The sequence below is a fragment of the Nothobranchius furzeri genome, chromosome 2 (genome assembly GCF_043380555.1).
Source record: "Nothobranchius furzeri strain GRZ-AD chromosome 2, NfurGRZ-RIMD1, whole genome shotgun sequence".
NCBI lineage: Eukaryota > Metazoa > Chordata > Actinopteri > Cyprinodontiformes > Nothobranchiidae > Nothobranchius > Nothobranchius furzeri.
The window spans coordinates 19,249,134-19,275,812 of record NC_091742.1 but is presented as its reverse complement, the minus strand read 5'-3'; the positions used below and the strand labels follow the sequence as shown (position 1 = coordinate 19,275,812).

At 42.9% G+C, this 26,679-nt stretch overlaps 46 non-coding genes across 46 annotated transcripts; all 46 read right to left on the bottom strand.

Moving 5' to 3' along the window:
- Positions 1–44: 44 nt before the first annotated feature.
- On the bottom strand, positions 45–118 carry trnan-guu (transfer RNA asparagine (anticodon GUU)). Its single transcript has one exon. It is a non-coding gene; the product is annotated as a tRNA-Asn (tRNA).
- An 896-nt stretch (positions 119–1,014) lies between these two features.
- trnan-guu (transfer RNA asparagine (anticodon GUU)) lies at positions 1,015–1,088 on the bottom strand. The gene has a single exon. It is a non-coding gene; the product is annotated as a tRNA-Asn (tRNA).
- Positions 1,089–3,597: 2,509 nt separating this feature from the next.
- Positions 3,598–3,671, bottom strand: trnan-guu (transfer RNA asparagine (anticodon GUU)). The gene has a single exon. It is a non-coding gene; the product is annotated as a tRNA-Asn (tRNA).
- Positions 3,672–4,082: 411 nt separating this feature from the next.
- On the bottom strand, positions 4,083–4,156 carry trnan-guu (transfer RNA asparagine (anticodon GUU)). The gene has a single exon. It is a non-coding gene; the product is annotated as a tRNA-Asn (tRNA).
- A 410-nt stretch (positions 4,157–4,566) lies between these two features.
- trnan-guu (transfer RNA asparagine (anticodon GUU)) lies at positions 4,567–4,640 on the bottom strand. Its single transcript has one exon. It is a non-coding gene; the product is annotated as a tRNA-Asn (tRNA).
- Positions 4,641–5,049: 409 nt separating this feature from the next.
- On the bottom strand, positions 5,050–5,123 carry trnan-guu (transfer RNA asparagine (anticodon GUU)). The gene has a single exon. It is a non-coding gene; the product is annotated as a tRNA-Asn (tRNA).
- A 410-nt stretch (positions 5,124–5,533) lies between these two features.
- Positions 5,534–5,607, bottom strand: trnan-guu (transfer RNA asparagine (anticodon GUU)). The gene has a single exon. It is a non-coding gene; the product is annotated as a tRNA-Asn (tRNA).
- A 410-nt stretch (positions 5,608–6,017) lies between these two features.
- Positions 6,018–6,091, bottom strand: trnan-guu (transfer RNA asparagine (anticodon GUU)). Its single transcript has one exon. It is a non-coding gene; the product is annotated as a tRNA-Asn (tRNA).
- Positions 6,092–6,501: 410 nt separating this feature from the next.
- trnan-guu (transfer RNA asparagine (anticodon GUU)) lies at positions 6,502–6,575 on the bottom strand. Its single transcript has one exon. It is a non-coding gene; the product is annotated as a tRNA-Asn (tRNA).
- A 411-nt stretch (positions 6,576–6,986) lies between these two features.
- On the bottom strand, positions 6,987–7,060 carry trnan-guu (transfer RNA asparagine (anticodon GUU)). Its single transcript has one exon. It is a non-coding gene; the product is annotated as a tRNA-Asn (tRNA).
- An 890-nt stretch (positions 7,061–7,950) lies between these two features.
- Positions 7,951–8,024, bottom strand: trnan-guu (transfer RNA asparagine (anticodon GUU)). Its single transcript has one exon. It is a non-coding gene; the product is annotated as a tRNA-Asn (tRNA).
- A 409-nt stretch (positions 8,025–8,433) lies between these two features.
- trnan-guu (transfer RNA asparagine (anticodon GUU)) lies at positions 8,434–8,507 on the bottom strand. The gene has a single exon. It is a non-coding gene; the product is annotated as a tRNA-Asn (tRNA).
- An 895-nt stretch (positions 8,508–9,402) lies between these two features.
- Positions 9,403–9,476, bottom strand: trnan-guu (transfer RNA asparagine (anticodon GUU)). Its single transcript has one exon. It is a non-coding gene; the product is annotated as a tRNA-Asn (tRNA).
- Positions 9,477–9,881: 405 nt separating this feature from the next.
- trnan-guu (transfer RNA asparagine (anticodon GUU)) lies at positions 9,882–9,955 on the bottom strand. Its single transcript has one exon. It is a non-coding gene; the product is annotated as a tRNA-Asn (tRNA).
- Positions 9,956–10,366: 411 nt separating this feature from the next.
- Positions 10,367–10,440, bottom strand: trnan-guu (transfer RNA asparagine (anticodon GUU)). Its single transcript has one exon. It is a non-coding gene; the product is annotated as a tRNA-Asn (tRNA).
- Positions 10,441–10,851: 411 nt separating this feature from the next.
- Positions 10,852–10,925, bottom strand: trnan-guu (transfer RNA asparagine (anticodon GUU)). The gene has a single exon. It is a non-coding gene; the product is annotated as a tRNA-Asn (tRNA).
- Positions 10,926–11,335: 410 nt separating this feature from the next.
- On the bottom strand, positions 11,336–11,409 carry trnan-guu (transfer RNA asparagine (anticodon GUU)). The gene has a single exon. It is a non-coding gene; the product is annotated as a tRNA-Asn (tRNA).
- Positions 11,410–11,820: 411 nt separating this feature from the next.
- Positions 11,821–11,894, bottom strand: trnan-guu (transfer RNA asparagine (anticodon GUU)). The gene has a single exon. It is a non-coding gene; the product is annotated as a tRNA-Asn (tRNA).
- A 410-nt stretch (positions 11,895–12,304) lies between these two features.
- trnan-guu (transfer RNA asparagine (anticodon GUU)) lies at positions 12,305–12,378 on the bottom strand. The gene has a single exon. It is a non-coding gene; the product is annotated as a tRNA-Asn (tRNA).
- A 411-nt stretch (positions 12,379–12,789) lies between these two features.
- On the bottom strand, positions 12,790–12,863 carry trnan-guu (transfer RNA asparagine (anticodon GUU)). The gene has a single exon. It is a non-coding gene; the product is annotated as a tRNA-Asn (tRNA).
- Positions 12,864–14,242: 1,379 nt separating this feature from the next.
- Positions 14,243–14,316, bottom strand: trnan-guu (transfer RNA asparagine (anticodon GUU)). Its single transcript has one exon. It is a non-coding gene; the product is annotated as a tRNA-Asn (tRNA).
- Positions 14,317–14,726: 410 nt separating this feature from the next.
- On the bottom strand, positions 14,727–14,800 carry trnan-guu (transfer RNA asparagine (anticodon GUU)). The gene has a single exon. It is a non-coding gene; the product is annotated as a tRNA-Asn (tRNA).
- Positions 14,801–15,211: 411 nt separating this feature from the next.
- On the bottom strand, positions 15,212–15,285 carry trnan-guu (transfer RNA asparagine (anticodon GUU)). The gene has a single exon. It is a non-coding gene; the product is annotated as a tRNA-Asn (tRNA).
- A 409-nt stretch (positions 15,286–15,694) lies between these two features.
- Positions 15,695–15,768, bottom strand: trnan-guu (transfer RNA asparagine (anticodon GUU)). The gene has a single exon. It is a non-coding gene; the product is annotated as a tRNA-Asn (tRNA).
- Positions 15,769–16,178: 410 nt separating this feature from the next.
- On the bottom strand, positions 16,179–16,252 carry trnan-guu (transfer RNA asparagine (anticodon GUU)). Its single transcript has one exon. It is a non-coding gene; the product is annotated as a tRNA-Asn (tRNA).
- Positions 16,253–16,663: 411 nt separating this feature from the next.
- On the bottom strand, positions 16,664–16,737 carry trnan-guu (transfer RNA asparagine (anticodon GUU)). The gene has a single exon. It is a non-coding gene; the product is annotated as a tRNA-Asn (tRNA).
- Positions 16,738–17,142: 405 nt separating this feature from the next.
- trnan-guu (transfer RNA asparagine (anticodon GUU)) lies at positions 17,143–17,216 on the bottom strand. The gene has a single exon. It is a non-coding gene; the product is annotated as a tRNA-Asn (tRNA).
- A 411-nt stretch (positions 17,217–17,627) lies between these two features.
- Positions 17,628–17,701, bottom strand: trnan-guu (transfer RNA asparagine (anticodon GUU)). The gene has a single exon. It is a non-coding gene; the product is annotated as a tRNA-Asn (tRNA).
- Positions 17,702–18,112: 411 nt separating this feature from the next.
- On the bottom strand, positions 18,113–18,186 carry trnan-guu (transfer RNA asparagine (anticodon GUU)). The gene has a single exon. It is a non-coding gene; the product is annotated as a tRNA-Asn (tRNA).
- A 410-nt stretch (positions 18,187–18,596) lies between these two features.
- On the bottom strand, positions 18,597–18,670 carry trnan-guu (transfer RNA asparagine (anticodon GUU)). Its single transcript has one exon. It is a non-coding gene; the product is annotated as a tRNA-Asn (tRNA).
- A 411-nt stretch (positions 18,671–19,081) lies between these two features.
- trnan-guu (transfer RNA asparagine (anticodon GUU)) lies at positions 19,082–19,155 on the bottom strand. Its single transcript has one exon. It is a non-coding gene; the product is annotated as a tRNA-Asn (tRNA).
- A 405-nt stretch (positions 19,156–19,560) lies between these two features.
- Positions 19,561–19,634, bottom strand: trnan-guu (transfer RNA asparagine (anticodon GUU)). The gene has a single exon. It is a non-coding gene; the product is annotated as a tRNA-Asn (tRNA).
- Positions 19,635–20,045: 411 nt separating this feature from the next.
- trnan-guu (transfer RNA asparagine (anticodon GUU)) lies at positions 20,046–20,119 on the bottom strand. The gene has a single exon. It is a non-coding gene; the product is annotated as a tRNA-Asn (tRNA).
- A 410-nt stretch (positions 20,120–20,529) lies between these two features.
- trnad-guc (transfer RNA aspartic acid (anticodon GUC)) lies at positions 20,530–20,603 on the bottom strand. Its single transcript has one exon. It is a non-coding gene; the product is annotated as a tRNA-Asp (tRNA).
- Positions 20,604–21,013: 410 nt separating this feature from the next.
- Positions 21,014–21,087, bottom strand: trnan-guu (transfer RNA asparagine (anticodon GUU)). The gene has a single exon. It is a non-coding gene; the product is annotated as a tRNA-Asn (tRNA).
- Positions 21,088–21,498: 411 nt separating this feature from the next.
- On the bottom strand, positions 21,499–21,572 carry trnan-guu (transfer RNA asparagine (anticodon GUU)). The gene has a single exon. It is a non-coding gene; the product is annotated as a tRNA-Asn (tRNA).
- A 410-nt stretch (positions 21,573–21,982) lies between these two features.
- On the bottom strand, positions 21,983–22,056 carry trnan-guu (transfer RNA asparagine (anticodon GUU)). The gene has a single exon. It is a non-coding gene; the product is annotated as a tRNA-Asn (tRNA).
- A 405-nt stretch (positions 22,057–22,461) lies between these two features.
- Positions 22,462–22,535, bottom strand: trnan-guu (transfer RNA asparagine (anticodon GUU)). The gene has a single exon. It is a non-coding gene; the product is annotated as a tRNA-Asn (tRNA).
- A 411-nt stretch (positions 22,536–22,946) lies between these two features.
- Positions 22,947–23,020, bottom strand: trnan-guu (transfer RNA asparagine (anticodon GUU)). The gene has a single exon. It is a non-coding gene; the product is annotated as a tRNA-Asn (tRNA).
- Positions 23,021–23,430: 410 nt separating this feature from the next.
- trnad-guc (transfer RNA aspartic acid (anticodon GUC)) lies at positions 23,431–23,504 on the bottom strand. The gene has a single exon. It is a non-coding gene; the product is annotated as a tRNA-Asp (tRNA).
- Positions 23,505–23,914: 410 nt separating this feature from the next.
- On the bottom strand, positions 23,915–23,988 carry trnan-guu (transfer RNA asparagine (anticodon GUU)). The gene has a single exon. It is a non-coding gene; the product is annotated as a tRNA-Asn (tRNA).
- A 411-nt stretch (positions 23,989–24,399) lies between these two features.
- Positions 24,400–24,473, bottom strand: trnan-guu (transfer RNA asparagine (anticodon GUU)). The gene has a single exon. It is a non-coding gene; the product is annotated as a tRNA-Asn (tRNA).
- Positions 24,474–24,883: 410 nt separating this feature from the next.
- Positions 24,884–24,957, bottom strand: trnan-guu (transfer RNA asparagine (anticodon GUU)). The gene has a single exon. It is a non-coding gene; the product is annotated as a tRNA-Asn (tRNA).
- A 410-nt stretch (positions 24,958–25,367) lies between these two features.
- Positions 25,368–25,441, bottom strand: trnad-guc (transfer RNA aspartic acid (anticodon GUC)). Its single transcript has one exon. It is a non-coding gene; the product is annotated as a tRNA-Asp (tRNA).
- Positions 25,442–25,851: 410 nt separating this feature from the next.
- On the bottom strand, positions 25,852–25,925 carry trnan-guu (transfer RNA asparagine (anticodon GUU)). Its single transcript has one exon. It is a non-coding gene; the product is annotated as a tRNA-Asn (tRNA).
- A 411-nt stretch (positions 25,926–26,336) lies between these two features.
- Positions 26,337–26,410, bottom strand: trnan-guu (transfer RNA asparagine (anticodon GUU)). The gene has a single exon. It is a non-coding gene; the product is annotated as a tRNA-Asn (tRNA).
- Between the last annotated feature and the right edge of the window lie 269 nt (positions 26,411–26,679).

Sequence of the window (26,679 nt, the reverse complement as noted above, 5' to 3'; positions counted from 1 at the left end):
CATAGATATGCAATGGCCTTAATTTTTAGCAAGGACATATTACACATCCCTGGGTGGGCTCGAACCACCAACCTTTCGGTTAACAGCCGAACGCGCTGTCCACTTGCGCCACAGAGACTTGTGAGTGTTCCAACCCTTTACATGGCATAATTTTGCCCCGATTGACACTAACGTTATTTCACTTAATTGTTATAACTGCACAACTGGACCTGCAATGGACTGTCAACCTGTACCCCACCTGTTTGCCTAGAGACTGCTGGAGATAGGCACCAGCCCCCAGTAAACTGATGGATGTATGGAACCTCGTTAATGTCGTATAAACTATCCAGCGGTCAGGTTTTTCAAACAATTGAACTCCCCCAAAAGACTGATCACACAAATTGAATTTTCTTGTGAAACATAAGGGAATCTGAATTCATGCATTGAACCTGGGCTAAAATTGCTCAACAGGTTGACAGTTTGCAAGTTCATTAATCTTGTTTTTTATAGAAGCGCGATGTCCTTAATTTTCGGCAAAGACATACTGCACGTCCCTGGGTGGGCTCGAACCACCAACCTTTCGCTTAAAAGCCGAACGCGCTAACCAATTGCGCCTCAGAGACTTGTGAAATGTTCCAACCCTTTACATGGCATAATTTTGCCCCGATTGACACTAACGCTGTTTTACTTAATTGTTATAACTGCACAAGTGGACCTGCAATGGACTGTCAACCTGTATCCCACCTGTTTGTCTAGAGACTGCTGGAGAAAGGCACCAGCCCCCTGTAAACTGATGGATGTATGGAACATCGTTAATGTCGTAGAAACTATCCAGTGGTCAGGTTTATAAAACAACTGAACTCCCCAAAAATTACTGATCACACAAATGGAATTTTCTTGTGAAACATAAGCGGATCTGAATTCATGCGTTGAACCTGGGCTAAAATTGCTCAACAGGTTGACAGTTTGCAAGTTCATTAATCTTGTTTTTCATAGATATGCAATGGCCTTAATTTTTAGCAAGGACATATTACACATCCCTGGGTGGGCTCGAACCACCAACCTTTCGGTTAACAGCCGAACGCGCTGTCCACTTGCGCCACAGAGACTTGTGAGTGTTCCAACCCTTTACATGGCATAATTTTTCCCCGATTGACACTAACGCTGTTTCACTTAATTGTTATAACTGCACAAGTGGACCTGCAATGGACTGTCAACCTGTATCCCACCTGTTTGCCTAGAGACTGCTGGAGAAAGGCACCAGCCCCCTGTAAACTGATGGATGCATGGAATGTCGTTAATGTCGTATAAACTATCCAGAGGTCAGGTTTTTCGAACAATTGAACTCCCCCAAAAGACTGATCACACAAATTGAATTTTCTTGTGAAACATAAGAGAATCTGAATTCATGCATTGAACCTGGGCTAAAATTGCTCAACAGGTTGACAGGTTGCAAGTTCATTAATCTTTTTTTTTTCATAGAAGCGCAATGTCCTTAATTTTCGGCAAAGACATATTACACGTCTCTGGGTGGGCTCGAACCACCAACCTTTCGCTTAACAGCCGAACGCGCTAAACAATTGCGCCACAGAGGCTTGTGAAATGTTCCAACCCTTTACATGGCATAATTTTTCCCCGATTGACACTAACGCTGTTTCACTTAATTGTTATAACTACACAAGTGGACCTGCAATGGACTGTCAACCTGTACCCCACCTGTTTGCCTAGAGACTGCTGGAGATAGGCACCAGCCCCCTGTAAACTGATGTATACAGGTGCTGGCCAGTAAATTAGAATATCATCAAAAGGTTGAAAATATTTCAGTAATTCCATTCAAAACGTGAAACTTGTACATTATATTCATGCAATGCACACAGACCAATGTATTTCCAATGTTCATTACATTTAAATTTGATATTCATAAGTGACAACTAATGAAAACTCCAAATTTGGTATCTCAAAAAATTAGAATATTCTGAAAAGGCTGAATATAGAAGACACCTGCTGCCACTCTAATCAGCTGATTTACTCAAAACACCTGCAAAGGCCTTTAAAAGGTCCCTCAGTCTTGTTTTGAAGGCACCACAATCATGGGGAAGACTTCTGACTTAACAGCTGTCCAAAAGACAATCATTGACACCTTGCACAAGGAGGGCAAGACACAAAAGGTGATTGCTAAAGAAGCTGGCTGTTCGCAGAGCTCTGTGTCCAAGCACATTAACAGACAGGCGAAGGGACGGAAAAAATGTGGTAGAAAAAAGTGTACAAGCTCTAGGGATAACCGCACCCTGCAGAGAATTGTGACGACAAACCCATTCAAAAATGTGGGGGAGATCCACAAAGAGTGGACTGCAGCTGGAGTCAGCGCTTCAAGAACCACCACGAGGAGACTCATGAAAGACATGGGATTCAGGTGTCGCATTCCGTGTGTCAAGCCACTCTTGAACATGAAACAGCGCAAGAAGCGTCTCGCCTGGGCCAAGGACAAAAAGGACTGGACTGATGCTGAGTGGTCCAAAGTTATGTTTTCTGATGAAAGCAAGTTCTGCATTTCCTTTGGAAATCAAGGACCCAGAGTCTGGAGGAAGAGCGGAGAAGCACAGAATCCACGTTGCATGAGGTCCAGTGTAAAGTTTCCACCGTCAGTGATGGTGTGGGGTGCCATGTCATCTGCCGGTGTTGGCCCACTCTGTTTCCTGAGGTCCAGGGTCAATGCAGCCGTCTACCAGGAAGTTTTAGAGCACTTCATGCTTCCTGCTGCTGACCAACTTTATGGGGATGCAGACTTCACCTTTCAACAGGACTTGGCACCTGCACACAGTGCCAAAACCACCAGCACCTGGTTCAAGGACCATGGTATCCCTGTCCTTGATTGGCCAGCAAACTCGCCTGACCTTAACCCCATAGAAAATCTATGGGGTATTGTGAAGCGGAGGATGCAATACGCTAGACCCAACAATGCAGAGGAGCTGAAGACGACTATCAGAGCAACCTGGGCTCTCATAACACCTGAGCAGTGCCACAGACTGATCGAGTCCATGCCACGCCGCATTACTGCAGTTATTGAGGCAAAAGGAGCCCCGACTAAGTATTGAGTGCTATACATGCACATTCTTTTCATGTTCATTCTTTTCAGTTGGCCAACATTAGAGAAACAAACATTTTTTCAATGGCCTTTAGAATATTCTAATTTTCTGAGATACCAGATTTGATGTTTTCATTGGTTGTCACCTATAAATATCAAAATTAAACGTAATAAACATCGGAAATACATTGGTCTGTGTGCATTGCATGAATATAATGTACAAGTTTCACGTTTTGAATGGAATTACTGAAATATTTTCAACCTTTTGATGATATTCTAATTTACTGGCCAGCACCTGTATATGGAACCTCGTTAATGTCGTACAAACTATCCAGCGGTCAGGTTTATAAAACAAGTGAACTCCCCAGAAAAACTGATCACACAAATGGAATTTTCTTGTGAAACATAAGCGGATCTGAATTCATGCATAGAACCTGGGCTGAAATTGCTCAACAGGTTGACAGTTTGCAAGTTCATTAATCTTGTTTTTCATAGGAGCGCAATGTCCTTATTTTCGGCAAGGACATAGTACACGTCCCTTGGTGGGCTCGAACCACCAACCTTTCGGTTAACAGCTGAACGCGCTGTCCAATTGCGCCACAGAGACTTGTGAGTGTTCCAACCCTTTACATGGCATAATTTTGCCCCGATTGACACTAACGTTATTTCACTTAATTGTTATAACTGCACAAGTGGACCTGCAATGGACTGTCAACCTGTACCCCACCTGTTTGCCTAGAGACTGCTGGAGATAGGCACCAGCCCCCAGTAAACTGATGGATGTATGGAACATCGTTAATGTCGTATAAACTTTCCAGTGGTCAGGTTAATAAAACAAGTGAACTCCCCAAAAATTACTGATCACACAAATTGAATTTTCTTGTGAAACATAAGCTGAACTGAATTCATGCGTTGAACCTGGGCTAAAATTGCTCAATAGGTTGACAGTTTGCAAGTTCATTAATCTTGTTTTTCATAGATATGCAATGCCCTTAATTTTTAGCAAGGACATATTACACGTCCCTGGGTGGGCTCGAACCACCAACCTTTCGGTTAACAGCCGAACGCGCTAACCAATTGCGCCACAGAGACTTGTGGAAATGAATTCACTTGATGTGGTATAATTTTGTCTCGCTTGACACTAACGCTTTTTGACTTAATTGTTATAACTGGAGAAGTGGACCTGCATTGGACTGTCAACCTGTACCCCACCTGTTTGCCTAGAGACTGCTGGAGATAGGCACCAGCCCCCAGTAAACTGATGGATATATGGAACCTTGTTAATGTCGTATAAACTATCCAGCGGTCAGGTTTTTCAAACAATTGAACTCCCCCAAAAGACTGATCACACAAATTGAATTTTCTTGTGAAACATAAGGGAATCTGAATTCATGAATTGAACCTGGGCTGAAATTGCTCAACAGGTTGACAGTTTGCAAGTTCATTAATCTTGTTTTTCATAGAAGCGCAATGTCCTTAATTTTCGGCAAGGACATATTACACGTCCCTGGGTGGGCTCGAACCACCAACCTTTCGGTTAACAGCCGAACGCGCTAACCAATTGCGCCACAGAGACTTGTGAGTATTCCAACCCTTTACATGGCATAATTTTTCCCCGATTGACACTAACACTGTTTCACTTAATTGTTATAACTACACAAGTGGACCTGCAATGGACTGTCAACCTGTACCCCACCTGTTTGCCTAGAGACTGCTGGAGATAGCCACCAGCCCCCTGTAAACTGATGTATATATGGAACCTCGTTAATGTCGTATAAACTATCCAGCGGTCAGGTTTATAAAACAAGTGAACTCCCAAGAAAAACTGATCACACAAATGGAATTTTCTTGTGAAACATAAGCTGATCTGCATTCATGCATAGAACCTGCGCTGAAATTGCTCAACAGGTTGACAGTTTGCAAGTTCATTAATCTTGTTTTTCATAGGAGCGCAATTTCCTTATTTTCGGCAAGGACATATTACACGTCCCTGGGTGGGCTCGAACCACCAACCTTTCGGTTAACAGCCGAACGCGCTGTCCACTTGCGCCACAGAGAATTGTGAGAGTTCCAACCCTTTACATGGCATAATTTTGCCCCGATTGACACTAACGCTGTTTCACTTAATTGTTATAACTGCACAAGTGGACCTGCAATGGACTGTCAACCTGTATCCCACCTGTTTGCCTAGAGACTGCTGGAGAAAGGCACCAGCCCCCTGTAAACTGATGGATGCATGGAATGTCGTTAATGTCGTATAAACTATCCAGCGGTCAGGTTTTTCGAACAAGTGAACTCCCCAAAAATTACTGATCACACAAATTGAATTTTCTTGTGAAACATAAGCGGATCTGAATTCATGCGTTGAACCTGGGCTAAAATTGCTCAACAGGTTGACAGTTTGCAAGTTCATTAATCTTGTTTTTCATAGGAGCGCAATGTCCTTATTATCGGCAAGGACATAGCACACGTCCCTGGGTGGGCTCGAACCACCAACCTTTCGGTTAACAGCCGAACGCGCTGTCCAATTGCGCCACAGAAACTTGTGAGTGTTCCAACCCTTTACATGGCATAATTTTGCCCCGATTGACACTAACGTTATTTCACTTAATTGTTATAACTGCACAAGTGGACCTGCAATGGACTGTCAACCTGTACCCCACCTGTTTGCCTAGAGACTGCTGGAGATAGGCACCAGCCCCCAGTAAACTGATGGATATATGGAACCTCGTTAATGTCGTATAAACTATCCAGCGGTCAGGTTTTTCAAACAATTGAACTCCCCAGAAAAACTGATCACACAAATGGAATTTTCTTGTGAAACATAAGCGGATCTGAATTCATGCGTTGAACCTGGGCTAAAATTGCTCAACAGGTTGACAGTTTGCAAGTTCATTAATCTTGTTTTTCATAGAAGCGCAATGTCCTTAATTTTCGGCAAGGACATAGCACACGTCCCTGGGTGGGCTCGAACCACCAACCTCTCGGTTAACAGCCGAACGCGCTAACCAATTGCGCCACAGAGACTTGTGAAATGCTCCAACCCTTTACATGGCATAATTTTTCCCCGATTGACACTAACGCTGTTTCACTTCATTGTTATAACTACACAAGTGGACCTGCAATGGACTGTCAACCTGTACCCCACCTGTTTGCCTAGAGACTGCTGGAGATAGCCACAAGCCCCCTGTAAACTGATGTATATATGGAACCTCGTTAATGTCGTATAAACTATCCAGCGGTCAGGTTTATAAAACAAGTGAACTCCCAAGAAAAACTGATCACACAAATGGAATTTTCTTGTGAAACATAAGCGGATCTGAATTCATGCATAGAACCTGGGCTGAAATTGCTCAACAGGTTGACAGTTTGCAAGTTCATTAATCTTGTTTTTCATAGGAGCGCAATGTCCTTATTTTCGGCAAGGACATATTACACGTCCCTGGGTGGGCTCGAACCACCAACCTTTCGGTTAACAGCCGAACGCGCTGTCCAATTGCGCCACAGAGACTTATGAGTGTTCCAACTCTTTACATGGCATAATTTTGCCCCGATTGACACTAACGCTGTTTCACTTAATTGTTATAACTACACAAGTGGACCTGCAATGGACTGTCAACCTGTACCCCACCTGTTTGCCTAGAGACTGCTGGAGATAGGCACCAGCCCCAAGTAAACTGATGGATGTATGGAACATCGTTAATGTCGTATAAACTTTCCAGTGGTCAGGTTAATAAAACAAGTGAACTCCCCAAAATTTACTGATCACACAAATTGAATTTTCTTGTGAAACATAAGCTGATCTGAATTCATGCGTTGAACCTGGGCTAAAATTGCTCAATAGGTTGACAGTTTGCAAGTTCATTAATCTTGTTTTTCATAGATATGCAATGCCCTTAATTTTTAGCAAGGACATATTACACATCCCTGGGTGGGCTCGAACCACCAACCTTTCAGTTAACAGCCGAACGCGCTAACCAATTGCGCCACAGAGACGTGGAAATGAACACTGGACGTGGTATAATTTTGCCTCGCTTGACACTAACGCTTTTTGACTTAATTGTTATAACTGGACAAGTGGACCTGCAATGGACTGTCAACCTGTACCCCACCTGTTTGCCTAGAGACTGCTGGAGATAGGCACCAGCCCCCAGTAAACTGATGGATATATGGAACCTTGTAAATGTTGTATAAAGTATCCAGCGGTCAGGTTTTTCAAACAATTGAACTCCCCCAAAAGACTGACCACACAAATTGAATTTTCTTGTGAAACATAAGGGAATCTGAATTCATGCATTGAACCTGGGCTGAAATTGCTCAACAGGTTGCCAGTTTGCAAGTTCATTAATCTTGTTTTTCATAGGAGCGCAATGTCCTTATTTTCGGCAAGGACATATTACACGTCCCTGGGTGGGCTCGAACCACCAACCTTTCGGTTAACAGGCGAACGCGCTGTCCAATTGCGCAACAGAGACTTGTGAGTGATCCAACCCTTTACATGGCATAATTTTGCCCCGATTGACACTAACGTTATTTCACTAAATTGTTATAACTGCACAAGTGGACCTGCAATGGACTGTCAACCTGTACCCCACCTGTTTGCCTAGAGACTGCTGGAGATAGGCACCAGCCCCCAGTAAACTGATGGATGTATGGAACATCGTTAATGTCGTATAAACTTTCCAGTGGTCAGGTTAATAAAACAAGTGAACTCCCCAAAAATTACTGATCACACAAATTGAAATTTCTTGTGAAACATAAGCTGATCTGAATTCATGCATTGAACCTGGGCTAAAATTGCTCAATAGGTTGACAGTTTGCAAGTTCATTAATCTTGTTTTTCATAGATATGCAATGCCCTTAATTTTTAGCAAGGACATATTACACGTCCCTGGGTGGGCTCGAACCCCCAACCTTTCGGTTAACAGCCGAACGCGCTAACCAATTGCGCCACAGAGACTTGTGGAAATGAATACACTTGATGTGGTATAATTTTGTCTCGCTTGACACTAACGCTTTTTGACTTAATTGTTATAACTGGACAAGTGGACCTGCAATGGACTGTCAACCTGTACCCCACCTGTTTGCCTAGAGACTGCTGGAGATAGCCACCAGCCCCCTGTAAACTGATGTATATATGGAACCTCGTTAATGTCGTATAAACTATCCAGCGGTCAGGTTTATAAAACAAGTGAACTCCCAAGAAAAACTGATCACACAAATGGAATTTTCTTGTGAAACATAAGCGGATCTGAATTCATGCATAGAACCTGGGCTGAAATTGCTCAACAGTTTGACAGTTTGCAAGTTCATTAATCTTGTTTTTCATAGGAGCTTAATGTCCTTATTTTCGGCAAGGACATATTACACGTCCCTGGGTGGGCTCGAACCACCAACCTTTCGGTTAACAGCCGAACGCGCTGTCCAATTGCGCCACAGAGACTTATGAGTGTTCCAACTCTTTACATGGCATAATTTTGCCCCGATTGACACTAACGCTGTTTCACTTAATTGTTATAACTGCACAAGTGGACCTGCAATGGACTGTCAACCTGTATCCCACCTGTTTGCCTAGAGACTGCTGGAGAAAGGCACCAGCCCCCTGTAAACTGATGGATGCATGGAATGTCGTTAATGTCGTATAAACTATCCAGCGGTCAGGTTTTTCGAACAAGTGAACTCCCCAAAAATAACTGATCACACAAATTGAATTTTCTTGTGAAACATAAGCGGATCTGAATTCATGCGTTGAACCTGGGCTAAAATTGCTCAACAGGTTGACAGTTTGCAAGTTCATTAATCTTGTTTTTCATAGGAGCGCAATGTCCTTATTTTCGGCAAGGACATAGCACACGTCCCTGGGTGGGCCCGAACCACCAACCTTTCGGTTAACAGCAGAATGCGCTGTCCAATTGCGCCACAGAGACTTGTGAGTGTACCAACCCTTTACATGGCATAATTTTGCCCCGATTGACACTAACGCTGTTTCACTTAATTGTTATAACTACACAAGTGGACCTGCAATGGACTGTCAACCTGTACCCCACCTGTTTGCCTAGAGACTGCTGGAGATAGGCACCAGCCCCAAGTAAACTGATGGATGTATGGAACATCGTTAATGTCGTATAAACTTTCCAGTGGTCAGGTTAATAAAACAAGTGAACTCCCCAAAATTTACTGATCACACAAATTGAATTTTCTTGTGAAACATAAGCTGATCTGAATTCATGCGTTGAACCTGGGCTAAAATTGCTCAATAGGTTGACAGTTTGCAAGTTCATTAATCTTGTTTTTCATAGATATGCAATGCCCTTAATTTTTAGCAAGGACATATTACACGTCCTTGGGTGGGCTCGAACCACCAACCTTTCAGTTAACAGCCGAACGCGCTAACCAATTGCGCCACAGAGACGTGGAAATGAACACTGGACGTGGTATAATTTTGCCTCGCTTGACACTAACGCTTTTTGACTTAATTGTTATAACTGGACAAGTGGACCTGCAATGGACTGTCAACCTGTACCCCACCTGTTTGCCTAGAGACTGCTGGAGATAGGCACCAGCCCCCAGTAAACTGATGGATATATGGAACCTTGTAAATGTTGTATAAAGTATCCAGCGGTCAGGTTTTTCAAACAATTGAACTCCCCCAAAAGACTGACCACACAAATTGAATTTTCTTGTGAAACATAAGGGAATCTGAATTCATGCATTGAACCTGGGCTGAAATTGCTCAACAGGTTGCCAGTTTGCAAGTTCATTAATCTTGTTTTTCATAGGAGCGCAATGTCCTTAATTTCGGTAAGGACATATTACACGTCCCTGGGTGGGCTCGAACCACCAACCTTTCGGTTAACAGGCGAACGCGCTGTCCAATTGCGCCACAGAGACTTGTGAGTGATCCAACCCTTTACATGGCATAATTTTGCCCCGATTGACACTAACGTTATTTCACTAAATTGTTATAACTGCACAAGTGGACCTGCAATGGACTGTCAACCTGTACCCCACCTGTTTGCCTAGAGACTGCTGGAGATAGGCACCAGCCCCCAGTAAACTGATGGATGTATGGAACATCGTTAATGTCGTATAAACTTTCCAGTGGTCAGGTTAATAAAACAAGTGAACTCCCCAAAAATTACTGATCACACAAATTGAAATTTCTTGTGAAACATAAGCTGATCTGAATTCATGCATTGAACCTGGGCTAAAATTGCTCAATAGGTTGACAGTTTGCAAGTTCATTAATCTTGTTTTTCATAGATATGCAATGCCCTTAATTTTTAGCAAGGACATATTACACGTCCCTGGGTGGGCTCGAACCCTCAACCTTTCGGTTAACAGCCGAACGCGCTAACCAATTGCGCCACAGAGACTTGTGGAAATGCTCCAACCCTTTACATGGCATAATTTTTCCCCGATTGACACTAACGCTGTTTCACTTAATTGTTATAACTACACAAGTGGACCTGCAATGGACTGTCAACCTGTACCCCACCTGTTTGCCTAGAGACTGCTGGAGATAGCCACCAGCCCCCTGTAAACTGATGTATATATGGAACCTCGTTAATGTCGTATAAACTATCCAGCGGTCAGGTTTATAAAACAAGTGAACTCCCCAGAAAAACTGATCACACAAATGGAATTTTCTTGTGAAACATAAGCGGATCTGAATTCATGCATAGAACCTGGGCTGAAATTGCTCAACAGGTTGACAGTTTGCAAGTTCATTAATCTTGTTTTTCATTGGAGCGCAATGCCCTTATTTTCGGCAAGGACATATTACACGTCCCTGGGTGGGCTCGAACCACCAACCTTTCGGTTAACAGCCGAACGCGCTGTCCAATTGCGCCACAGAGACTTATGAGTGTTCCAACTCTTTACATGGCATAATTTTGCCCCGATTGACACTAACGCTGTTTCACTTAATTGTTATAACTGCACAAGTGGACCTGCAATGGACTGTAAACCTGTATCCCACCTGTTTGCCTAGAGACTGCTGGAGAAAGGCACCAGCCCCCTGTAAACTGATGGATGCATGGAATGTCGTTAATGTCGTATAAACTATCCAGCGGTCAGGTTTTTCGAACAAGTGAACTCCCCAAAAATAACTGATCACACAAATTGAATTTTCTTGTGAAACATAAGCGGATCTGAATTCATGCGTTGAACCTGGGCTAAAATTGCTCAACAGGTTGACAGTTTGCAAGTTCATTAATCTTGTTTTTCATAGGAGCGCAATGTCCTTATTTTCGGCAAGGACATAGCACTCGTCCCTGGGTGGGCTCGAACCACCAACCTTTCGGTTAACAGCAGAATGCGCTGTCCAATTGCGCCACAGAGACTTGTGAGTGTACCAACCCTTTACATGGCATAATTTTGCCCCGATTGACACTAACGTTATTTCACTTAATTGTTATAACTGCACAAGTGGACCTGCAATGGACTGTCAACCTGTACCCCACCTGTTTGCCTAGAGACTGCTGGAGATAGGCACCAGCCCCAAGTAAACTGATGGATGTATGGAACATCGTTAATGTCGTATAAACTTTCCAGTGGTCAGGTTAATAAAACAAGTGAACTCCCCAAAATTTACTGATAACACAAATTGAATTTTCTTGTGAAACATAAGGGAATCTGAATTCATGCATTGAACCTGGGCTGAAATTGCTCAACAGGTTGACAGTTTGCAAGTTCATTAATCTTGTTTTTCATAGAAGCGCAATGTCCTTAGTTTTCGGCAAGGACATATTACACGTCCCTGGGTGGGCTCGAACTACCAACCTATCGGTTAACAGCCGAACGCGCTAACCAATTGCGCCACAGAGACTTGTGAAATGATCCAACCCTTTACATGGCATAATTTTTCCCCGATTGACACTAACGCTGTTTCACTTAATTGTTATAACTACACAAGTGGACCTGCAATGGACTGTCAACCTGTACCCCACCTGTTTGCCTAGAGACTGCTGGAGATAGGCACCAGCCCCCTGTAAACTGATGTATATATGGAACCTCGTTAATGTCGTATAAACTATCCAGCGGTCAGGTTTATAAAACAAGTGAACTCCCCAGAAAAACTGATCACACAAATGGAATTTTCTTGTGAAACATAAGCAGATCTGAATTCATGCATAGAACCTGGGCTGAAATTGCTCAACAGGTTGACAGTTTGCAAGTTCATTAATCATGTTTTTCATAGGAGCGCAATGTCCTTATTTTCGGCAAGGACATATTACACGTCCCTGGGTGGGCTCGAACCACCAACCTTTCGGTTAACAGCCGAACGCGCTGTCCAATTGCGCCACAGAGACTTGTGAGTATTCCAACCCTTTACATGGCATAATTTTGCCCCGATTGACACTAACGCTGTTTCACTTAATTGTTATAACTACACAAGTGGACCTGCAATGGACTGTCAACCTGTACCCCACCTGTTTGCCTAGAGACTGCTGGAGATAGGCACCAGCCCCCAGTAAACTGATGGATGTATGGAACATCGTTAATGTCGTATAAACTTTCCAGTGGTCAGGTTAATAAAACAAGCGAACTCCCCAAAAATTACTGATCACACAAATTGAAATTTCTTGTGAAACATAAGCTGATCTGAATTCATGCGTTGAACCTGGGCTAAAATTGCTCAATAGGTTGACAGTTTGCAAGTTCATTAATCTTGTTTTTCATAGATATGCAATGCCCTTAATTTTCAGCAAGGACATATTACACGTCCCTGGGTGGGCTCGAACCACCAACCTTTCGGTTAACAGCCGAACGCGCTAACCAATTGCGCCACAGTGACTTGTGGAAATGAATACACTTGACGTGGTATAATTTTGTCTCGCTTGACACTAACGCTTTTTGACTTAATTGTTATAACTGGAAAGGTGGACCTGCAATGGACTGTCAACCTGTACCCCACCTGTTTGCCTAGAGACTGCTGGAGATAGGCACCAGCCCCCAGTAAACTGATGGATATATGGAACCTTGTTAATGTCCTATAAACTATCCAGCGGTCAGGTTTTTCAAACAATTGAACTCCCCCAAAAGACTGATCACACAAATTGAATTTTCTTGTGAAACATAAGGGAATCTGAATTCATGCATTGAACCTGGGCTGAAATTGCTCAACAGGTTGACAGTTTGCAAGTTCATTAATCTTGTTTTTCATAGAAGCGCAATGTCCTTAATTTTCGGCAAAGACATATTACACATCCCTGGGTGTCTCGAACCACCAACCTTTCGCTTAACAGCCGAATGCGCTAACCAATTGCACCACAGAAACTTGTGAAATGTTCCAACCCTTTACATGGCATAATTTTTCCCCGATTGACACTAACGCTGTTTCACTTAATTGTTATAACTACACAAGTGGACCTGCAATGGACTGTCAACCTGTACCCCACCTGTTTGCCTAGAGACTGCTGGAGATAGGCACCAGCCCCCAGTAAACTGATGGATGTATGGAACATCGTTAATGTCGTATAAACTTTCCAGTGGTCAGGTTAATAAAACAAGTAAACTCCCCAAAAATTACTGATCACACGAATTGAAATTTCTTGTGAAACATAAGCTGATCTGAATTCATGCATTGAATCTGGGCTAAAATTGCTCAATAGGTTGACAGTTTGCAAGTTCATTAATCTTGTTTTTCATAGATATGCAATGCCCTTAATTTTTAGCAAGGACATATTACACGTCCCTGGGTGGGCTAGAACCACCAACCTTTTGGTTAACAGCCGAACGCGCTAACCAATTGCGCCACAGAGAATTGTGGAAATGAATACACTTGATGTGGTATAATTTTGTCTCGCTTGACACTAACGCTTTTTGACTTAATTGTTATAACTGGACAAGTGGACCTGCAATGGACTGTCAACCTGTAACCCACATGTTTGCCTAGAGACTGCTGGAGATAGGCACCAGCCCCCAGTAAACTGATGGATATGTGGAACCTTGTTAATGTCATATAAACTATCCAGCGGTCAGGTTTTTCAAACAATTGAACTCCCCCAAAAGACTGATCACACAAATTGAATTTTCTTGTGAAACATAAGGGAATCTGAATTCATGCATTGAACCTGGGCTGAAATTGCTCAACAGGTTGACAGTTTGCAAGTTCATTAATCTTGTTTTTCATAGAAGCGCAATGTCCTTAATTTTCGGCAAGGACATATTACACGTCCCTGGGTGGGCTCGAACCACCAACCTTTCGGTTAACAGCCGAACGCGCTAACCAATTGCGCCACAGAGACTTGTGAAATGTCCCAACCCTTTACATGGCATAATTTTTCCCCGATTGACACTAACGCTGTTTCACTTAATTGTTATAACTACACAAGTGGACCTGCAATGGACTGTCAACCTGTACCCCACCTGTTTGCCTAGAGACTGCTGGAGATAGGCACCAGCCCCCTGTAAACTGATGTATATATGGAACCTCGTTAATGTCGTACAAACTATCCAGCGGTCAGGTTTATAAAACAAGTGAACTCCCCAGAAAAACTGATCACACAAATGGAATTTTCTTGTGAAACATAAGCAGATCTGAATTCATGCATAGAACCTGGGCTGAAATTGCTCAACAGGTTGACAGTTTGCAAGTTCATTAATCATGTTTTTCATAGGAGCGCAATGTCCTTATTTTCGGCAAGGACATATTACACGTCCCTGGGTGGGCTCGAACCACCAACCTTTCGGTTAACAGCCGAACGCGCTGTCCAATTGCGCCACAGAGACTTGTGAGTATTCCATCCCTTTACATGGCATAATTTTGCCCCGATTGACACTAACGTTATTTCACTAAATTGTTATAACTGCACAAGTGGACCTGCAATGGACTGTCAACCTGTACCCCACATGTTTGACTAGAGACTGCTGGAGATAGGCACCAGCCCCCAGTAAACTGATGGATGTATGGAACATCGTTAATGTCGTATAAACTTTCCAGTGGTCAGGTTAATAAAACAAGTGAACTCCCCAAAAATTACTGATCACACAAATTGAAATTTCTTGTGAAACATAAGCTGATCTGAATTCATGCGTTGAACCTGGGCTAAAATTGCTCAATACGTTGACAGTTTGCAAGTTCATTAATCTTGTTTTTCATAGATATGCAATGCCCTTAATTTTTAGCAAGGACATATTACACGTCCCTTTGTGGGCTCGAACCACCAACCTTTCGGTTAACAGCCGAACGCGCTAACCAATTGCGCCACAGAGACTTGTGGAAATGAATACACTTGATGTGGTATAATTTTGTCTCGCTTGACACTAACGCTTTTTGACTTAATTGTTATAACTGGACAAGTGGACCTGCAATGGACTGTCAACCTGTACCCCACCTGTTTGCCTAGAGACTGCTGGAGATAGCCACCAGCCCCCTGTAAACTGATGTATATATGGAACCTCGTTAATGTCGTATAAACTATCCAGCGGTCAGGTTTATAAAACAAGTGAACTCCCAAGAAAAACTGATCACACAAATGGAATTTTCTTGTGAAACATAAGCGGATCTGAATTCATGCATAGAACCTGGGCTGAAATTGCTCAACAGTTTGACAGTTTGCAAGTTCATTAATCTTGTTTTTCATAGGAGCTTAATGTCCTTATTTTCGGCAAGGACATATTACACGTCCCTGGGTGGGCTCGAACCACCAACCTTTCGGTTAACAGCCGAACGCGCTGTCCAATTGCGCCACAGAGACTTATGAGTGTTCCAACTCTTTACATGGCATAATTTTGCCCCGATTGACACTAACGCTGTTTCACTTAATTGTTATAACTGCACAAGTGGACCTGCAATGGACTGTCAACCTGTATCCCACCTGTTTGCCTAGAGACTGCTGGAGAAAGGCACCAGCCCCCTGTAAACTGATGGATGCATGGAATGTGGTTAATGTCGTATAAACTATCCAGCGGTCAGGTTTTTCGAACAAGTGAACTCCCCAAAAATAACTGATCACACAAATTGAATTTTCTTGTGAAACATAAGCGGATCTGAAATCATGCGTTGAACCTGGGCTAAAATTGCTCAACAGGTTGACAGTTTGCAAGTTCATTAATCTTGTTTTTCATAGGAGCGCAATGTCCTTATTTTCGGCAAGGACATAGCACACGTCCCTGGGTGGGCTCGAACCACCAACCTTTCGGTTAACAGCAGAATGCGCTGTCCAATTGCGCCACAGAGACTTGTGAGTGTACGAACCCTTTACATGGCATAATTTTGCCCCGATTGACACTAACGCTGTTTCACTTAATTGTTATAACTACACAAGTGGACCTGCAATGGACTGTCAACCTGTACCCCACCTGTTTGCCTAGAGACTGCTGGAGATAGGCACCAGCCCCAAGTAAACTGATGGATGTATGGAACATCGTTAATGTCGTATAAACTTTCCAGTGGTCAGGTTAATAAAACAAGTGAACTCCCCAAAATTTACTGATCACACAAATTGAATTTTCTTGTGAAACATAAGCTGATCTGAATTCATGCGTTGAACCTGGGCTAAAATTGCTCAATAGGTTGACAGTTTGCAAGTTCATTAATCTTGTTTTTCATAGATATGCAATGCCCTTAATTTTTAGCAAGGACATATTACACGTCCTTGGGTGGGCTCGAACCACCAACCTTTCAGTTAACAGCCGAACGCGCTAACCAATTGCGCCACAGAGACGTGGAAATGAACACTGGACGTGGTATAATTTTGCCTCGCTTGACACTAACGCTTTTTGACTTAATTGTTATAACTGGACAAGTGGACCTGCAATGGACTGTCAACCTGTACCCCACCTGTTTGCCTAGAGACTGCTGGAGATAGGCACCAGCCCCCAGTAAACTGATGGATATATGGAACCTTGTAAATGTTGTATAAAGTATCCAGCGGTCAGGTTTTTCAAACAATTGAACTCCCCCAAAAGACTGACCACACAAATTGAATTTTCTTGTGAAACATAAGGGAATCTGAATTCATGCATTGAACCTGGGCTGAAATTGCTCAACAGGTTGCCAGTTTGCAAGTTCATTAATCTTGTTTTTCATAGGAGCGCAATGTCCTTAATTTCGGCAAGGACATATTACACGTCCCTGGGTGGGCTCGAACCACCAACCTTTCGGTTAACAGGCGAACGCGCTGTCCAATTGCGCCACAGAGACTTGTGAGTGATCCAACCCTTTACATGGCATAATTTTGCCCCGATTGACACTAACGTTATTTCACTAAATTGTTATAACTGCACAAGTGGACCTGCAATGGACTGTCAACCTGTACCCCACCTGTTTGCCTAGAGACTGCTGGAGATAGGCACCAGCCCCCAGTAAACTGATGGATGTATGGAACATCGTTAATGTCGTATAAACTATCCAGTGGTCAGGTTAATAAAACAAGTGAACTCCCCAAAAATTACTGATCACACAAATTGAAATTTCTTGTGAAACATAAGCTGATCTGAATTCATGCATTGAACCTGGGCTAAAATTGCTCAATAGGTTGACAGTTTGCAAGTTCATTAATCTTGTTTTTCATAGATATGCAATGCCCTTAATTTTTAGCAAGGACATATTACACGTCCCTGGGTGGGCTCGAACCCCCAACCTTTCGGTTAACAGCCGAACGCGCTAACCAATTGCGCCACAGAGACTTGTGGAAATGCTCCAACCCTTTACATGGCATAATTTTTCCCCGATTGACACTAACGCTGTTTCACTTAATTGTTATAACTACACAAGTGGACCTGCAATGGACTGTCAACCTGTACCCCACCTGTTTGCCTAGAGACTGCTGGAGATAGCCACCAGCCCCCTGTAAACTGATGTATATATGGAACCTCGTTAATGTCGTATAAACTATCCAGCGGTCAGGTTTATAAAACAAGTGAACTCCCCAGAAAAACTGATCACACAAATGGAATTTTCTTGTGAAACATAAGCGGATCTGAATTCATGCATAGAACCTGGGCTGCAATTGCTCAACAGGTTGACAGTTTGCAAGTTCATTAATCTTGTTTTTCATAGGAGCGCAATGCCCTTATTTTCGGCAAGGACATATTACACGTCCCTGGGTGGGCTCGAACCACCAACCTTTCGGTTAACAGCCGAACGCGCTGTCCAATTGCGCCACAGAGACTTATGAGTGTTCCAACTCTTTACATGGCATAATTTTGCCCCGATTGACACTAACGCTGTTTCACTTAATTGTTATAACTGCACAAGTGGACCTGCAATGGACTGTAAACCTGTATCCCACCTGTTTGCCTAGAGACTGCTGGAGAAAGGCACCAGCCCCCTGTAAACTGATGGATGCATGGAATGTCGTTAATGTCGTATAAACTATCCAGCGGTCAGGTTTTTCGAACAAGTGAACTCCCCAAAAATAACTGATCACACAAATTGAATTTTCTTGTGAAACATAAGCGGATCTGAATTCATGCGTTGAACCTGGGCTAAAATTGCTCAACAGGTTGACAGTTTGCAAGTTCATTAATCTTGTTTTTCATAGGAGCGCAATGTCCTTATTTTCGGCAAGGACATAGCACTTGTCCCTGGGTGGGCTCGAACCACCAACCTTTCGGTTAACAGCAGAATGCGCTGTCCAATTGCGCCACAGAGACTTGTGAATGTACCAACCCTTTACATGGCATAATTTTGCCCCGATTGACACTAACGCTGTTTCACTTAATTGTTATAACTACACAAGTGGACCTGCAATGGACTGTCAACCTGTACCCCACCTGTTTGCCTAGAGACTGCTGGAGATAGGCACCAGCCCCAAGTAAACTGATGGATGTATGGAACATCGTTAATGTCGTATAAACTTTCCAGTGGTCAGGTTAATAAAACAAGTGAACTCCCCAAAAATTACTGATCACACAAATTGAATTTTCTTGTGAAACATAAGCTGATCTGAATTCATGCGTTGAACCTGGGCTAAAATTGCTCAATAGGTTGACAGTTTGCAAGTTCATTAATCTTGTTTTTCATAGATATGCAATGCCCTTAATTTTTAGCAAGGACATATTACACGTCCCTGGGTGGGCTCAAACCACCAACCTTTCAGTTAACAGCCGAACGCGCTAACCAATTGCGCCACAGAGACGTGGAAATGAACACTGGACGTGGTATAATTTTGCCTCGCTTGACACTAACGCTTTTTGACTTAATTGTTATAACTGGACAAGTGGACCTGCAATGGACTGTCAACCTGTACCCCACCTGTTTGCCTAGAGACTGCTGGAGATAGGCACCAGCCCCCAGTAAACTGATGGATATATGGAACCTTGTAAATGTTGTATAAAGTATCCAGCGGTCAGGTTTTTCAAACAATTGAACTCCCCCAAAAGACTGATCACACAAATTGAATTTTCTTGTGAAACATAAGGGAATCTGAATTCATGCATTGAACCTGGGCTGAAATTGCTCAACAGGTTGACAGTTTGCAAGTTCATTAATCTTGTTTTTCATAGGAGCGCAATGTCCTTATTTTCGGCAAGGACATATTACACGTCCCTGGGTGGGCTCGAACCACCAACCTTTCGGTTAACAGGCGAACGCGCTGTCCAATTGCGCCACAGAGACTTGTGAGTGATCCAACTCTTCACATGGCATAATTTTGCCCCGATTGACACTAACGTTATTTCACTAAATTGTTATAACTGCACAAGTGGACCTGCAATGGACTGTCAACCTGTACCCCACCTGTTTGCCTAGAGACTGCTGGAGATAGGCACCAGCCCCCAGTAAACTGATGGATGTATGGAACATCGTTAATGTCGTATAAACTTTCCAGTGGTCAGGTTAATAAAACAAGTGAACTCCCCAAAAATTACTGATCACACAAATTGAAATTTCTTGTGAAACATAAGCTGATCTGAATTCGTGCATTGAACCTGGGCTAAAATTGCTCAATAGGTTGACAGTTTTCAAGTTCATTAATCTTGTTTTTCATAGATATGCAATGCCCTTAATTTTTAGCAAGGACATATTACACGTCCCTGGGTGGGCTCGAACCACCAACCTTTCGGTTAACAGCCGAACGCGCTAACCAATTGCGCCACAGAGACTTGTGGAAATGAATACACTTGATGTGGTATAATTTTGTCTCGCTTGACACTAACGCTTTTTGACTTAATTGTTATAACTGGACAAGTGGACCTGCAATGGACTGTCAACCTGTACCCCACCTGTTTGCCTAGAGACTGCTGGAGATAGGCACCAGCCCCCAGTAAACTGATGGATATATGGAACCTTGTAAATGTCGTATAAAGTATCCAGCGGTCAGGTTTTTCAAACAATTGAACTCCCCCAAAAGACTGATCACACAAATTGAATTTTCTTGTGAAACATAAGGGAATCTGAATTCATGCATTGAACCTGGGCTGAAATTGCTCAACAGGTTGACAGTTTGCAAGTTCATTAATCTTGTTTTTCATAGAAGCGCAATGTCCATAATTTTCGGCAAGGACATATTACACGTCCCTGGGTGGGCTCGAACCACCAACCTTTCGGTTGACAGCCGAACGCGCTAACCAATTGCGCCACAGAGACTTGTGAAATGATCCAACCCTTTACATGGCATAATTTTTCCCCGATTGACACTAACGCTGTTTCACTTAATTGTTATAACTACACAAGTGGACCTGCAATGGACTGTCAACCTGTACCCCACCTGTTTGCCTAGAGACTGCTGGAGATAGCCACCAGCCCCCTGTAAACTGATGTATATATGGAACCTCGTTAATGTCGTACAAACTATCCAGCGGTCAGGTTTATGAAACAAGTGAACTCCCCAGAAAAACTGATCACACAAATGGAATTTTCTTGTGAAACATAAGCGGATCTGAATTCATGCATAGAACCTGGGCTGAAATTGCTCAACAGGTTGACAGTTTGCAAGTTCATTAATCATGTTTTTCATAGGAGCGCAATGTCCTTATTTTCGGCAAGGACATATTACACGTCCCTGGGTGGGCTCGAACCACCAACCTTTCGGTTAACAGCCGAACGCGCTGTCCAATTGCGCCACAGAGACTTGTGAGTATTCCAACCCTTTACATGGCATAATTTTGCCCCGATTGACACTAACGTTATTTCACTAAATTGTTATAACTGCACAAGTGGACCTGCAATGGACTGTCAACCTGTACCCCACCTGTTTGCCTAGAGACTGCTGGAGATAGGCACCAGCCCCCAGTAAACTGATGGATGTATGGAACATCGTTAATGTCGTATAAACTTTCCAGTGGTCAGGTTAATAAAACAAGTGAACTCCCCAAAAATTACTGATCACACAAATTGAAATTTCTTGTGAAACATAAGCTGATCTGAATTCATGCGTTGAACCTGGGCTAAAATTGCTCAATAGGTTGACAGTTTGCAAGTTCATTAATCTTGTTTTTCATAGATATGCAATGCCCTTAATTTTTTGCAAAGACATATTACACATCCCTGGGTGGGCTCGAACCACCAACCTTTCGGTTAACAGCCGAACGCGCTAACCAATTGCGCCACAGAGACTTATGGAAATGAATACACTTGACGTGGTATAATTTTGTCTCGCTTGACACTAACGCTTTTTGACTTAATTGTTATAACTGGACAAGTGGACCTGCAATGGACTGTCAACCTGTACCCCACCTGTTTGCCTAGAGACTGCTGGAGATAGGCACCAGCCCCCTGTAAACTGATGGATATATGGAACCTTGTTAATGTCCTATAAACTATCAAGCGGTCAGGTTTTTCAAACAATTGAACTCCCCCAAAAGACTGATCACACAAATTGAATTTTCTTGTGAAACATAAGGGAATCTGAATTCATGCATTGAACCTGGGCTAAAATTGCTCAATAGGTTGACAGTTTTCAAGTTCATTAATCTTGTTTTTCATAGATATGCAATGCCCTTAATTTTTAGCAAGGACATATTACACGTCCCTGGGTGGGCTCAAACCACCAACCTTTCAGTTAACAGCCGAACGCGCTAACCAATTGCGCCACAGAGACGTGGAAATGAACACTGGACGTGGTATAATTTTGCCTCGCTTGACACTAACGCTTTTTGACTTAATTGTTATAACTGGACAAGTGGACCTGCAATGGACTGTCAACCTGTACCCCACCTGTTTGCCTAGAGACTGCTGGAGATAGGCACCAGCCCCCAGTAAACTGATGGATATATGGAACCTTGTAAATGTTGTATAAAGTATCCAGCGGTCAGGTTTTTCAAACAATTGAACTCCCCCAAAAGACTGATGACACAAATTGAATTTTCTTGTGAAACATAAGGGAATCTGAATTCATGCATTGAACCTGGGCTGAAATTGCTCAACAGGTTGACAGTTTGCAAGTTCATTAATCTTGTTTTTCATAGGAGCGCAATGTCCTTATTTTCGGCAAGGACATATTACACGTCCCTGGGTGGGCTCGAACCACCAACCTTTCGGTTAACAGGCGAACGCGCTGTCCAATTGCGCCACAGAGACTTGTGAGTGATCCAACTCTTTACATGGCATAATTTTGCCCCGATTGACACTAACGTTATTTCACTAAATTGTTATAACTGCACAAGTGGACCTGCAATGGACTGTCAACCTGTACCCCACCTGTTTGCCTAGAGACTGCTGGAGATAGGCACCAGCCCCCAGTAAACTGATGGATGTATGGAACATCGTTAATGTCGTATAAACTTTCCAGTGGTCAGGTTAATAAAACAAGTGAACTCCCCAAAAATTACTGATCACACAAATTGAAATTTCTTGTGAAACATAAGCTGATCTGAATTCGTGCATTGAACCTGGGCTAAAATTGCTCAATAGGTTGACAGTTTTCAAGTTCATTAATCTTGTTTTTCATAGATATGCAATGCCCTTAATTTTTAGCAAGGACATATTACACGTCCCTGGGTGGGCTCGAACCACCAACCTTTCGGTTAACAGCCGAACGCGCTAACCAATTGCGCCACAGAGACTTGTGGAAATGAATACACTTGATGTGGTATAATTTTGTCTCGCTTGACACTAACGCTTTTTGACTTAATTGTTATAACTGGACAAGTGGACCTGCAATGGACTGTCAACCTGTACCCCACCTGTTTGCCTAGAGACTGCTGGAGATAGGCACCAGCCCCCAGTAAACTGATGGATATATGGAACCTTGTAAATGTCGTATAAAGTATCCAGCGGTCAGGTTTTTCAAACAATTGAACTCCCCCAAAAGACTGATCACACAAATTGAATTTTCTTGTGAAACATAAGGGAATCTGAATTCATGCATTGAACCTGGGCTGAAATTGCTCAACAGGTTGACAGTTTGCAAGTTCATTAATCTTGTTTTTCATAGAAGCGCAATGTCCATAATTTTCGGCAAGGACATATTACACGTCCCTGGGTGGGCTCGAACCACCAACCTTTCGGTTGACAGCCGAACGCGCTAACCAATTGCGCCACAGAGACTTGTGAAATGATCCAACCCTTTACATGGCATAATTTTTCCCCGATTGACACTAACGCTGTTTCACTTAATTGTTATAACTACACAAGTGGACCTGCAATGGACTGTCAACCTGTACCCCACCTGTTTGCCTAGAGACTGCTGGAGATAGCCACCAGCCCCCTGTAAACTGATGTATATATGGAACCTCGTTAATGTCGTACAAACTATCCAGCGGTCAGGTTTATGAAACAAGTGAACTCCCCAGAAAAACTGATCACACAAATGGAATTTTCTTGTGAAACATAAGCGGATCTGAATTCATGCATAGAACCTGGGCTGAAATTGCTCAACAGGTTGACAGTTTGCAAGTTCATTAATGATGTTTTTCATAGGAGCGCAATGTCCTTATTTTCGGCAAGGACATATTACACGTCCCTGGGTGGGCTCGAACCACCAACCTTTCGGTTAACAGCCGAACGCGCTGTCCAATTGCGCCACAGAGACTTGTGAGTATTCCAACCCTTTACATGGCATAATTTTGCCCCGATTGACACTAACGTTATTTCACTAAATTGTTATAACTGCACAAGTGGACCTGCAATGGACTGTCAACCTGTACCCCACCTGTTTGCCTAGAGACTGCTGGAGATAGGCACCAGCCCCCAGTAAACTGATGGATGTATGGAACATCGTTAATGTCGTATAAACTTTCCAGTGGTCAGGTTAATAAAACAAGTGAACTCCCCAAAAATTACTGATCACACAAATTGAAATTTCTTGTGAAACATAAGCTGATCTGAATTCATGCGTTGAACCTGGGCTAAAATTGCTCAATAGGTTGACAGTTTGCAAGTTCATTAATCTTGTTTTTCATAGATATGCAATGCCCTTAATTTTTTGCAAAGACATATTACACATCCCTGGGTGGGCTCGAACCACCAACCTTTCGGTTAACAGCCGAACGCGCTAACCAATTGCGCCACAGAGACTTATGGAAATGAATACACTTGACGTGGTATAATTTTGTCTCGCTTGACACTAACGCTTTTTGACTTAATTGTTATAACTGGACAAGTGGACCTGCAATGGACTGTCAACCTGTACCCCACCTGTTTGCCTAGAGACTGCTGGAGATAGGCACCAGCCCCCTGTAAACTGATGGATATATGGAACCTTGTTAATGTCCTATAAACTATCAAGCGGTCAGGTTTTTCAAACAATTGAACTCCCCCAAAAGACTGATCACACAAATTGAATTTTCTTGTGAAACATAAGGGAATCTGAATTCATGCATTGAACCTGGGCTAAAATTGCTCAATAGGTTGACAGTTTTCAAGTTCATTAATCTTGTTTTTCATAGATATGCAATGCCCTTAATTTTTAGCAAGGACATATTACACGTCCCTGGGTGGGCTCGAACCACCAACCTTTCGGTTAACAGCCGAACGCGCTAACCAATTGCGCCACAGAGACTTGTGGAAATGAATACACTTGATGTGGTATAATTTTGTCTCGCTTGACACTAACGCTTTTTGACTTAATTGTTATAACTGGACAAGTGGACCTGCAATGGACTGTCAACCTGTACCCCACCTGTTTGCCTAGAGACTGCTGGAGATAGGCACCAGCCCCCAGTAAACTGATGGATATATGGAACCTTGTAAATGTCGTATAAAGTATCCAGCGGTCAGGTTTTTCAAACAATTGAACTCCCCCAAAAGACTGATCACACAAATTGAATTTTCTTGTGAAACATAAGGGAATCTGAATTCATGCATTGAACCTGGGCTGAAATTGCTCAACAGGTTGACAGTTTGCAAGTTCATTAATCTTGTTTTTCATAGAAGCGCAATGTCCTTAATTTTCGGCAAGGACATATTACACGTCCCTGGGTGGGCTCGAACCACCAACCTTTCGGTTGACAGCCGAACGCGCTAACCAATTGCGCCACAGAGACTTGTGAAATGATCCAACCCTTTACATGGCATAATTTTTCCCCGATTGACACTAACGCTGTTTCACTTAATTGTTATAACTACACAAGTGGACCTGCAATGGACTGTCAACCTGTACCCCACCTGTTTGCCTAGAGACTGCTGGAGATAGCCACCAGCCCCCTGTAAACTGATGTATATATGGAACCTCGTTAATGTCGTACAAACTATCCAGCGGTCAGGTTTATGAAACAAGTGAACTCCCCAGAAAAACTGATCACACAAATGGAATTTTCTTGTGAAACATAAGCGGATCTGAATTCATGCATAGAACCTGGGCTGAAATTGCTCAACAGGTTGACAGTTTTCAAGTTCATTAATCATGTTTTTCATAGGAGCGCAATGTCCTTATTTTCGGCAAGGACATATTACACGTCCCTGGGTGGGCTCGAACCTCCAACCTTTCGGTTAACAGCCGAACGCGCTGTCCAATTGCGCCACAGAGACTTGTGAGTATTCCAACCCTTTACATGGCATAATTTTGCCCCGATTGACACTAACGTTATTTCACTAAATTGTTATAACTGCACAAGTGGACCTGCAATGGACTGTCAACCTGTACCCCACCTGTTTGCCTAGAGACTGCTGGAGATAGGCACCAGCCCCCAGTAAACTGATGGATGTTTGGAACATCGTTAATGTCGTATAAACTTTCCAGTGGTCAGGTTAATAAAACAAGTGAACTCCCCAAAAATTACTGATCACACAAATTGAAATTTCTTGTGAAACATAAGCTGATCTGAATTCATGCGTTGAACCTGGGCTAAAATTGCTCAATAGGTTGACAGTTTGCAAGTTCATTAATCTTGTTTTTCATAGATATGCAATGCCCTTAATTTTTAGCAAGGACATATTACACGTCCCTGGGTGGGCTCGAACCACCAACCTTTCGGTTAACAGCCGAACGCGCTAACCAATTACGCCACAGAGACTTATGGAAATGAATACACTTGACGTGGTATAATTTTGTCTCGCTTGACACTAACGCTTTTTGACTTAATTGTTATAACTGGACAAGTGGACCTGCAATGGACTGTCAACCTGTACCCCACCTGTTTGCCTAGAGACTGCTGGAGATAGGCACCAGCCCCCAGTAAACTGATGGATATATGGAACCTTGTTAATGTCCTATAAACTATCCAGCGGTCAGGTTTTTCAAACAATTGATCTCCCCCAAAAGACTGATCACACAAATTGAATT